Raw genomic sequence first — 10,166 nt, forward strand, 5'->3', positions numbered from 1 at the left:
GTTTTATTTTTGCCAGAGAGTTATAAATTACTGGAATAAGTTACCTAAATGGGTTATAGAGGCTGACATTTGTGGAAATTCAAAGGTCAGCTGGATAATTACCTACGGGAGGAGGGAAACGCTTAGGTTGTCTATTTCCTTTTTTCTTATTTATTAAAATATTTATTTCTTCTTATTATTATTATCATTTTATTTATTTATTTTTTTTTTGTTATTTTATTATTGTTATTTATTTATTTTTGTCTGGTACAGCATAAGCCATAGGCTTCCTTGCACCATGTGGCCATTGCTAATACTACACTCAGGGTATGAAAATGACCTGGGGGTAATTGTGTAATCAGATATGAAGTTCTGTGAGCAGTGCAGTTGGGCTGCCACAGCAGGTTATGGAGTTTTGTCAATGATATATAGGACTTTTGCTAGCAGGAATAAGGAATTGTTATCCTTTTGTATAAGGCAATGGTCATGCCACACCTTGAGTACTGTGTACAGATCTGGATGCCTCATTTTAGGACGGATGTAGAGTTGCTAGAATCAGTACAGAAAAGGACAACAAGATTGTTTCCCTCACCAAAGGGGAGCTCTTACAAAAGGCTTAATTTCTGCAAATTGCAGCATCTAGAGACTAGGCATCTGTAAGGTGATTGCATTAAGATGTATACGGCCTTCAATGGTTTAAGTAGGGTTAATGCTGATGTGATTCTCCCTCAGATTACAGACCTGTGGGGCATAAATTCAAATTGAGGAAAGCCAGTAACAGATGTGCAGAAACTGGCCTTTAGCCAGCAGGTGGCTGATTTCTGGAACAAGCAATCAACCACCATCTGTCCGTGTAAGTTGACAACTTATATAAATTCAAAGAACTGGACAAACATTTGGAGCAAATGAATGGGTGAAATGTGGAAATTTTATTTTATTTTTTTGGCTGATACTGTATAAGCTTGCTTTCTTGCATCATATGCCTATACTAATACAAATTTCGGTAGTGTTCTAGGATTAAATAATGGCACTGCTAATGTCCCAAACTATAAATTAAAAATCAATACAAGTAACAAATTAATCAGTAAAATCCTTATTGTAAATTTATTTAAAATAAATAACATTCAACAAACTAATATTATTTTTTTTAGTTAAAATTTAATCTGTAAAATGTGTATTTTATGTGAAAATTTTCAAGATAACTTTCACTAATCTTTTACCAAGTCAAAGATTTTGAAGTTGTTAAGCTATAAGGAATATATATATTTTAAGTATTTTCCTTTGTATGACCACTCTGCTATTTAAGCTTTGCTTCAATGCATGATGACCTTTATCTAGCTGAAGTTAACTAATTCAATTTTACTGTTAACGTAACAATTCTTCACACGATAAAAAAAATGTCACATCGCATGTACTACATGGAATACCGTATCAGAATATGCTTTGAATATTTTCAGAATGTTTCATAATATTAAGTATTTTCAGAATATGTTTCCTAATATATGAGAAATACATTTTACCATACTTTTAATTCACAAGATTTCCTCTTACCTTTACAAAAACCTGATAATCACAGCTCACTTTTATCATAAACCCATCCAATGACATCCGTAACTCGCTAAATCTGTTTCGTCGCGATCCAGTTAAGAGCATCAACGTCGTGTTGTATAGGAGAATGCAATTATAAGAGTATTATGTTGCAAATGTTACATTCTTTTAACACATTATTATTAACGTTGACTATAACCCAGCATTCTTCAGCTGCTCATTGTATCACATAACTCTAACGTACAAAAATCAGCTTTTGCAATCATTGGAAAAAAAAACACTTATCCTTGGCACTCATTAGCCTACATTGCATTAATTCGTTCTCTAATTAATATGGTACGGCAACTTGGTCTAGTGAAACAGCGCCCTCTTCTTTCTCTTTCAGATATTCTGAATTTTTCCCAACTTTTAAAGCTTATTTCCGCATTCAGTATTTCTGATAGGGATTTCGGGTGACATCAAATCCTTCCAATCACAGATACAGCTACCAGACTTCCCTTAGGGACAATACTCAAATTCACTCTTATATCAGCTAGATGGGACTGTCCCCGATTCTAATGAATTGTTTCGATAAACGGACGTAAACTGCCTGTAAACACAATATTTTCTGTAGATCAATAAACTAAATCTCTGAGACATTGTACCGAACATGTCGAATAGAGGTTTAAGTAGCAAGTAATGTTGTGGTTGCAGTACGTTCCTCATACCGAAAAACCGATGTATGCCCATTTCTGTAAAGTGTGACATACAAATAGACCTCCATGTCCGCGCCTGCCATCTACCGGACGTATTTGGTATAATACAATGGCGTCTGGCTTGATTTAATTTTATGCCGCTATATATTACTGTATTACAAAAATAATAATAATAAAATAAATAAACAAAACTCACATTTTTGAGTAATGCTGGAAAATTCTTTAGAATAACCACTTAAAAAATCAGTAATTTCTGTTTGTAATCGAATAATGATATTATCGAAGACGACTTGGAAGCCATATTCGATTACAAACTGACCTTAAAACCCACATCGACAAACTCATAACGAAATTCTGCCAAATGTGCTGTACTACAAAACAACAACTACTCCACGTTAAAGATTTGGATGTGACTCATCGGTACGTATATTCGTCTGTATACACCGTCATGTAATAGGCATCAGAAAGCTGGGCACCTGCAGCCCCCACCGATATCAAGCGCGAGAATTCCTCCGAATACTAGCTTGTTCGTTGGGTTACACATAAACATCGTCGTCCACCTCAGCAAAGAACAATTACAATGGAAACCGAACTAAAATTTGTCCGACTGCCAAGTCTTGTAATGGAAAGATGCCTCGTCCTAATTGCTAAAATGACTACCGGAACAATAATAAATATAATATTTATTGTGTACAAAAGGATGTATACAACGTATCCTTCACGGCAGGAATGCCAGGGGCTTCACATTGGCTGATGGACAAAGGCCTTGAGGACGGGGCCTACATCGAAGTTCGAGTTCATCCCCCAGGGCCAACAATATAATAAGTTTAAGTTAAATTATTCACAATATATTCATAAAAATATTATACAGTATTTTTGACATTATATACAATATTATACAGACATCATTTTTTAAATTTATTATAATGCAACATTACTGTGCAGTTTGCCTGGTTGAATTTAAGTCATCAAGGATCTCTCTCCGGTATTTGCGATCCTTGAAAAATTTGTAGAGATCGCCTTCGATTGCTTGGACTGTGATAAGCATCTGCTTGGGGAGAAAGCTGTCGCTAAGGGCTAGTCTATTATGGTTGGCTATACGTGTTGAAGCTGGCCTCAGTCGGGGTTGAGGGATTCTTCAGCTGCACAGTTCCCATATGTTTGGCTCCGATATTATTCCAGTGGTAATTTTGGCAGTTAGTGTGAGGCGCCTTTCCATTATAAGGTTTGGCAGTCGGGCAAAGTTCAGTGCGTTTGCCATCGCAGTTGTTCTTTGCTGGGGTTGACGATGATGTTTATGTGTGATCCAACGGAGCCAGTATTCGGAGGAGTACACACGCTTAATATTCGTGGGGGCTGCAGATGCCCATATTTCTGAGGCGTATAACACGACGGCGTATACAGTGGTGTATACATAACGCCGAGTCACATCCAGATCCTTAACGTGAAGTGCTTGTTTGGTAATCCACCGCATTTTGCAGAATTTTGTTATGAGCTTGTCAATGTGGGGCTTGAAGGTCAGTTTGCAATCGAACACGACTCCCAAGTCCGTTGTGTATTTACCACTGGAAGGAGAATACCATCTAGAGAAGCTTGCACTTCAGTGGGTTGATGCTTCAAAGAAAAGAAAATTTGGGCTGATTTTGCAGGATTAATAAGTAGTCCAAATTGATGGAGATAGGATTCTAAGTCGTGTAGCTTTCGATTAATCTTTTCATTAATTTTTGAGATATGTTCGCCAGGGTTAATCTGGGTGTGTAGCTTAATATAGTCAGCATAGCAGATTATGTCTTCACTCCCTTGCACAAACGGAATAATGACTGCGATCTCGGAGACTAACATTTGGGAACCATGCGGCTGGATAGTCTCTCAATCCGGACTAAGTCAGCTCCCACACTTAAAACCCACACTAATATACTAGCTCTTAGTAACCTTTTTTTCGCAGCCATCTGGCTGGTGGAAAAACTGTTACTGGGGAAACAAAACGCCAGATTAGCTGACGTACAGCATCGCTGCTGAGACTGAATCTGCTCTCATCATAATCCAAGCAATCGATGACGAGCTCTACAAATTTCACAAGGATCGGAAATACCGGAGAGAGATACTTGATGGACGAACATCAACCAGGAAAACTACACAGTAATGTTAGCAGTATAGTACGCAGGTGTTCAAAACTTAAGGACCAACACTATTTCTAAAGGTTACAACCACAAAAATTTTGCTTTAGGTAATCTTTACTCATGAGAGCCGATTCAGTCTCAGCAGCGATGCTGGACACCAGCTAATATTGCGAAAGGTTGGCAAATGGTGTCACCATTTGCCAACCTTTGTCACCCCGCAAACATCACTGAAAGGGATCGATATGGCACTCGAGGTGTTCTCGTCTGGGCAGACGTTATCTTTGATGGAGAGACACAACTCCAGATACTGGAAGGCTGTACTCTAACCGGTGCACGCTACTGTACTAAGGTAATCCTGCCCCAGTGCGTCTGTTCCGAGGTGCCATTGGCCCCAAGTTCGTGTTTATTAGCATTAGCATTAGCAACGGTACATAATGCAAGAAAGCAAGCTTATATAGCATCAGTCAAAAAAAAAAAAAAAAAAAAAACACCCATCCCCTTCTCATTTCACCCATTCCACTAGCTCCAAATGTTTATCTACTTCTGCCTTGAACTTGTTTAAGCTATCAACTTCTACAACGACAGATGGAACTTGGTTCCAGCAATTAACCACCGCCTGCTACAGGCAAACTTCCCCACATCTATCCTACAACTGTCTTTACTCAATTTTAATTTATGCCCTCTCAGGGGCGATTATTCTGAGCAAGGGAAAAATCCCATTAACATTGAGCATGCTCAAACCATTCAAGGCTTTATACATCTCAATGAGATAACCTCGCAGGTGCCTAGTCTCCAGACACTGTAATTTGCAAAACTTAAGCCTTACTTCGTAAGAACAACCCTTTGTTCCATTCACTAATCTCATTGCCCTTCTCTGTACTCGTTATAACAGCTCTACATCCTTCTTAAAATGAGGCCTCCAGAGCTGTATACAGTACTCAAGGTGTGGCCTGACCATTGCCTTATACAAGAGGATAACCACCTCCTTATTCCTGCTAGAAAAATTCCTGTCCTGTATATGATTGACAAGACACCATGAGTTACTCTTGCAGACTGTCTGCACCGCTCCGAAAACTTCATATCTGTTTTCACAATTACTCCGAGGTCCTTTTCACTCGCTACCACCGTCAGTGAGTACCACACAGTTGACACGAGACCCTGGAGTGACTGCTTCCCATATGCAGTATTAATATTTGTCAAGGTTAATCTTCAGTTGCCACTTCTCAGCCCATCTGCTGAACTTTTCTAGATCCTGTTGCAGCAGCGTACTATCATTAGTGTCATTAACAGTCCTGAATGATAATGCCACACCCCATCGCATCGCATTGCAGCTGTTGATATGCTTTTGGAAAGTGAGGACATTGTTCTTATGGATTGGCCTGCCCGTTCCCATCGATCTAAATCTCATCGAACACATGGGACACTCTGGGGAGACGCGTAGCGGCACGTCCACACCCACACGAAAATGTTCACCAGCTGAGGACGGCGCTGACAGAGGAACAGACGATGTTACCGCAAGAACCTATCAACAGCATTGTTCTAAATATGGACAGGTAGTGGAAATCCTGCATCGACATTAGGGGTGGCCATATCTCCTACTGAGGACGAACTGTTCCCTTTGTTCCATCTTTGGTAATGATGGATCTATATCATGGCAGCCAGTGCTATGTTGCCATTTTTGAATAAAGTCCCTCTGTACCGTTTTGTTTCCGTTGTCTTGCCGGTGTTCTTTCTTTTATCATTTCTATTCCTCACGATCTTCCTTTTTTATGCTTTTCCTACATCTAGGCCACTCTTATGAGAAGCTACAGGTGAAAACTTGGCTGGCTTTAAATCTTGCACACCAGTGTAAAGTTAAAAGTAAAATGTGTATAATATTGTAAACAATGTAAAAACTATAATAACTTCATGAATACATTGTAAATAATTTCTGAAACTTATTCTGTTATTGGTTCTGGGGGATGAACCCGAATTTCGATGTGGGCCCCGTTCACCAAAGCCTTTCTCCACCAGTCAATGTAAAACCCCTGGCTTTGCTGCTGTGAAGGGTAGATTGTATACAGCACATTTGTATACAATAAAGATTATATATACATATTAGATGCCCAAGGGAGATTAAAACTTTATTACAACATTGAAATTTCCCCACATACTCTGCTCGACAAAGTTAACGAAACAAAATGTTTTTCATGAATGTTTTATGTCAACTGTGTGGCCCTAGGTAATATTTTATATAATGGGCATCCTGGCATGCAAATTCCAAATATCCAATAGAAATCATTCTACAACCTTACAGACTGAACATTATGCAAATTATTTATACTTATGAAAACATTGTTTGTGAACACATAATTTCCTTCAGTTTTTTGGCTATTCCAGTGGAACAGCCACATCTCTAGTACTCAGAATGGCAAGTCGTCGTCGTTTCTAAACTTTAGATGATGCTTTGAGATGGCAGGCCATTGGACGAGTTGAAGCCAGGGAGTCGGAGGCAGAGGTGAAACATTGGCTTGATTTGCCACGCAGTGTCTTCTCGGCACTATTGAAACAGTTTCAAGAGAAATGACGTATTACTTGCAGAGCTAGCCAAGGTCGTGTGACGGCTTAGTCAACCAAAACAGACAGCTAGTTGCCTCTAACAGCAAGATGAACCCTATAGTATCCTGTCGTGAACTGAGGTTACGGCGACTGCAGGTGAAAAAATTTCCACCTGGACTGTTAACAGCTCCAATCAAGTGGATTCTGTGTAACGAATCTAGTATCCGATAAAAAAAAAAAACAACCGCAAAGCTTGTTGAATCTGGTTCCACGAACATGTGACTGACAAATGCGGTACAGTTCTTTTTTCTATTGAATCTCGTTTTAGCCTATAAGCAGATTCTAGACGTTATAACACCTGGAGACAATGAGGAATTATTATTATATTAGAGTTACCCGTATTTATGTCTGTAAATTGCGTGTGTTCTCTGGTCGATTTGCCTCTTTTTCTGGATTAAAAAACCGCAGTTTTGGGGAAAAAAACTTTATATCTACGTCTCAGACCGACTAACTCAGCCACAGAGTTTAAAAAGCCCACTAAAGTTCCTCGCATCATCGATGGAATTTAAACCCGGGCCTTTTACACTGGTGTGGAGAGGGCGGTGACGATACAACTGTAAGACAATGAGGAATGAGATACCATCTCTCCAACATCAGAGAAAGCGCCACTTATGGCAGTGATGATGTTCTCGTGTGGGCCACTAGATGAAGGCTGCAGCCCTCTTCATGTTTTGATTGGGGTACCACAACAACCATCATTTTGAGCATATCGGGCTAAATTTGATCTATACCAGGAGTTTTTCTATTTTTAATCCTCGCTGCCGCTATGCTGAGCTCCATTGGTGAGAAGGCAGGTTCAACAGCTGTGGTTGTGTATGAGTTATTGTTCTCACATAGTTTTCTTTGTTCCTGGGTTTGGGGCTCGGTTGCAAGAAGGAAGATACGGTCCAAGATATTGTCTGTAGAAGATTTCCATGATCTGGTATAGGTTCCCAGAGCTGTCTCGGTTGCCATAACGACTTCCCCTCTGGGGAGTTTGTTTGTGGTAACCCGATACACCACTCCCCAGGGGTCAGCATTTCCTTCTGTATTTACTAGATTTTCCGATGTGGCTATCTTTCTTTCTTTCTTTTCTTTAGTTGTGTGGTCATTTATGACTTCACGGTACTGTTGTCGTAGTACATCGACCTCTGCCTGTGGCCAGGATCTACGCGCCCTCTGAAATCCCTTGCGGGCACTATTTACCGTTTTCTGGAGATATGTGAGCTCTGGCACCCACCAAGGAACGGCTTTGAGGGAAGGCATCTTCTTCTTGATGGCTATATCTGCCACTTCTGTGATTAGGTTTGTTACCTCTCGCTGATGCCAGTCTAGGTTGAATTTTTATGCTTTCTCCGTCAGCAGCTGCTTAAAATGTTTCCAATCAGTCTTTGATATGGCGTATCTTGGTAATAGAAGTCGTGTGACACGTTTCGTTTGGAGTGATCTGTGGAGGTTGTAAGTTAACACTCTGTGATCTGAAGTGGTCCAGTGTTGTTGTACCTCCCAAGGAGAGAGGTGTCCTGCTATGGAATGATTTGCAACGGTTAGGGAGATATTCACTTCCCACATAATGTTCGAGAAGGTGTGGGGTAGTTTGGTCTGTTTAGAATGGATAGGTCGCTGCTTGATATGTACTCCCTCAGGCTCTGGCGTTTGTTTGTTCCTTTCCGTTCCGGTGTCTCACTGTGCCAGACAGGTGATCTGCAGTTTGCATCAAGGCCTAATATAAGTTTGGCATTTGGTAGTTGTTGCTGCAGATTCTTAAGATATTGTATTGTAGGAAATATATCTTCTCCTGGTGGGCGTAGATGATGTTTAAGTAAGGTGTAAGGTATATTGTTCTCATGCGGCACTAGGCGTTTCCCTCATCTCCGCATTGCTTTCTTTGTGGGTGTACAAGTTTGCTGAGAATGTCAGAGGTTTAAAAGTGTGGTTGGTGGAACAGACTTCCATCCCTTGTTGTGGAAGTTGATAGCCTAAATAAATTTAAGGCTCAGCTGGGCAGGTATTTCGAACGAACGGAGGGGTGAAGTGTAAGGGTTTTTTTTTTTTTTTTTTTTTTTTTTTTGGCTGAATCTGCATAAGCTTGCTTTCTTGCATCATGTGCCTCTACTAATGTTAATGCTAATGCTAAAGTGTGTGGGTATTGTACCTGTGTAATGTTGTGTACCGTTGTTCATCTGGTCATTTAGCCTCTGGGCCCCTGCTGGAGCCGAGTGTTGCCCCATCTTCGCACCGTGGAGGCAGACCAGGAACCCAGTAGACTTAGGTTGCTCTGCAGGTCCTGCCACGTAATTGCCTGAGATTTAGGCGGTTAGGACCTAAAAAGAAAAACACTGATGTACAGGTACATATGTATGCACATATGCACAACAGTGATACATACGTATAAATATATACACATCCATGCAGTCGTAATTACTTTGGATGTTTGCATACAACATGTGTGCCATATGCAAACTTAATCTTAATCTGTGGGTGTCTCCTGTAACCTAGGTTACAGGAGACACCCACAGATTAAGATTAAGACACCCATAGATTGGGCACCTTTGAGGAGAATGGAGTCCGTTTTGGTTGCAGAGATCCTAAGGAAGTGGGTATTGGTCCACTGTTGAAGCATTTTAAGGGCATGATTTGCCTTTCTTTCCAGCTGGATTCTGCTATCTGCCTCTATCATCAGGATGAGATCGTCTGCAAAGGCTTGTGAAGACGCCTCTCCAATATCGGTATTTAGGAATTCATCCAAGACGATGTTCCATAAAGTGGGTCCTAAATCGCAGTTTTGAGGACAGCCTCTGTTGATTTTTCTGGTGAGTGTTTTATATAGAGCATTCACCTGGTACAGCTTCAGACCGAGAACATCGACTGTGGATGTCCTGAAGAGCCTCCTTGCACGTGCAGCTGCCACAGAAACTAAATACTTCCTGGCTATCTCTATGAACTTCGCTGGGCGTTCGACACCCTTTGGTGGCTCAGCATCCTGGTCGTGCTCCGGAGGACTGGGATGCCGAGCAACCTCTATGGAGAAATCCAAAGCTACATTTCCCGTAGACTCGGAGAGGTAGCTTTGGATTTCTCCATAGAGGTTGCTCGGTATCGCAGTTCTCCGGAGCCCGGCCAGGATTCTTGACCACCAAAGGGTGTCGAACGACCAGCGAAGTCGATAGAGATAGCCAGGAAGTATTTGGCTTCTGTGGCAGCTGCACGTGCAAGGAGGCTCTTCAGGGCATCCACAGTCGATGTT

At 40.9% G+C, this 10,166-nt stretch overlaps 1 long non-coding RNA gene across 1 annotated transcript in view; it reads right to left on the reverse strand.

Annotated features, from left to right (window-relative positions):
• LOC150077741 (uncharacterized) overlaps window positions 1-2,229 on the reverse strand; it is a 254,842-nt gene extending 252,613 nt beyond the window's left edge. Inside the window, exon 1 of the long non-coding RNA XR_016547641.1 lies at window positions 1,531-2,229. This is a non-coding gene — a long non-coding RNA (uncharacterized LOC150077741). The remainder of the gene's footprint in view (window positions 1-1,530) is intronic.
• Window positions 2,230-10,166: the final 7,937 nt, after the last annotated feature.

Source organism: Mastigoproctus giganteus, chromosome 11 (genome assembly GCF_048544385.1).
Source record: "Mastigoproctus giganteus isolate SK-2022 chromosome 11, ASM4854438v1, whole genome shotgun sequence".
Classification (NCBI taxonomy): Eukaryota; Metazoa; Arthropoda; class Arachnida; order Uropygi; family Thelyphonidae; genus Mastigoproctus; species Mastigoproctus giganteus.